Here is a 2,587-nt window from a genome sequence, read left to right on the forward strand (position 1 = left end):
GGCAAAACCGGGTAAGCAAAAACGGGTCAAAAACAGACAGACAAGATCAGAACGCTGGTAAGTACTGCAAGAGTAACAAACTGGCAACTGACAGGGGGAAGAGACAGGGTTTAAATACACAAAAGGGAGGGAAGACAACTAGACACAGGTGGAGCAAATCAGGGCGGAGACAGGTAATCAGGTGAAAGGTAAGAACGATCAGGGAACAGGAAGTAAAGACGACAGACAAGACACATGAGGGGAAACTTAACAAAATAAAACAGGAAGTGACAAACAAACATAAAAGACAGACAAAACCAGACTAACGTCTGGCTGCCGGCATGACAGAAACGTCTTCACTTAAATCCTGCTTTAGGTCCAAGAGCAGATTTTTTACTGCTTAGATCCAAGGGCAGGTTTTTTACTGTTGTAGCGGCTATTTGTCATCAAAATTAAATCAACTTAAAGGTGACTGAACTTAAGACTGTAACACAGGGGTGCACACACTTTTTCAGCATGCGAGCTACTTATAAAATGACCAAGTCAAAATGATCTACCTCCTATAAAATTGCAAAACATATATTGTTATGGTCTGGCTCGGGGACCACAACAAAACAATCAAACGGAGGACCAACGGAGGATCAATGCTAAACATGATTTATTTTGCAAAGTAACAAATAAGTGCCAACAAAACCATAACCAGAACACAAAGTACAATAAAACAAAAGGTGGCTTGGGCTGAGCATCCAGCTGGTGGCAGAGAGAGAGCGCGGTCTGGACAGCCATCCTTTATAGACTGGGAACCAATCGGCCGCAGGTGTTCCCAATTCCCAGGCTCCGCCTTTACGCACACTGATGCAGCTACTGCAGGGGAAGATAGCATATCCACAGACACACAGACAGGCAGCACAGAGGCCCTGGGGCCGTCACAATATTTATTCATATATATTGAGAATTCTTTATATGAACCATACATGTTGGTGTACTAACTAACATACAACTAACAACTAACTAAAAACTAACATAACTGTGTGAACCCAAATTGCTCAATACAACTCTCTACATTTTTTGTCATTACCTTACTCTGATGACTTGCACTGAATGGAATCAGCCAGGGATACATAGTCCGGACAGTAGCTGCTGACAGCCAGCCTCAAGCACACTTCATCAGTCGTGGTGGAATGGTACTTGGACTTAATGATCTTCATGTGGGAAAAGGCTGACTCACATAAAGAAGTGGAGTCAAATAACGCAGTCCAGGAGGTTGCACATTTCCTCATGTTTGGGTACTTTTCCTCTGTGAGTAAGTTCCAGAACTGTCCATGAGCTCTGGACTTCAGCTCAATGTCGGCTTGTAGTGTCAAAATCTCATCCTCCACTCCAGAAGAGTTCAGGTGAAACAGTGTTGCAATTTTTGATGCTAGTGAAACAACCTCAGCATCTTCCCGAAAAGGGTAGCACATGAATGTAGCAATTGGCTTGAGTAAAGCAAAGTCTTGAAATCGTTCGTCAAACTCTGACAGACAATTGTCAATCTGTTTTGTGTAGCGTACACTGTCAAGCTGCACACATGACTTACCTTGCATCTCCAGTTCTGACACAAGGTTCTGGAAGTTTGCCAAATCATGGCACTGGAGCTTTGAGGAGAGATGTTGCATTTTTCGTTTGAAAGTATTAACTGAGCTTATCATGTTGATCACAGTTTTGTCTTTTCCTTGCAGCTCTAGATTAAGGTCATTCAACATGTTGGTCAGATTGGTTAAAAATGCCAAGTCTAGCAGCCACTGGTCGTCATTTAGTTGGTTATATTCTGCAAGTTTAGCTTCACAGAGAAAAACCTTAATCTCCGGACAGAGGTCTCGAAATCTTTGCAGGAATTTCCCTCGACTAAGCCATCTGACATCAGTATGCAACAATAACTCAGAGTGGTCACTGTCAGCGTTATCCAGATGTGCACGGAATAGCCGTCTTTGAAGAGATCTGGCGCGAATAGAACAGGCGATCTTTGTTGCCACATCCATTATTTCTTTCATGTTGAGCATTTTTGTGCATAACGCTTGTTGGTGTATTATGCAGTGGTAATTAAGGAAGTCCGGGAAAGCATCGTCCTCCCTGCACTTGGCAATAAACCTATTCGAGCGGCCAACCATTGCAGGCGCTCCATCCGTGGTGATGGACAACAATTTGCACACTGGGAGCTGGATTTTCTCGATAAAGTTTTTAAAAGACTTAAATCCTTCCTGTCCTTCGAAGAGAGCAGACGTGTTTTTCTGAGCTCTGCTATCTGCTGCTTTTTTTTTTTTCCTGCCTCCCCCACTCTGCTTGGCCTTGCAGTGTCTCATCTGACTTACTTTACTTTTGAATCCCTGCTTGCTGAGCTCTCGAACAGCAAATATGGAATTGATCAACTGGTCACTCAGCGCAATTGACACAATTTTTTCATCAAGGAAGAATGGTCCTGGGGAATCTGCCTGCCCTGACAGGACAGCTGCAGCCGGATACACCCGGGACGCTTGGGACAAGTGGAGGGTGGTCTGTCTGTCTGGCTTGTCAGTGGAGGATGTAGAGGACATCTACTTATTTGGAATTATGATGGTGGGACACCATC

The sequence above is a fragment of the Sphaeramia orbicularis genome, chromosome 1, assembly GCF_902148855.1.
Source record: "Sphaeramia orbicularis chromosome 1, fSphaOr1.1, whole genome shotgun sequence".
NCBI lineage: Eukaryota > Metazoa > Chordata > Actinopteri > Kurtiformes > Apogonidae > Sphaeramia > Sphaeramia orbicularis.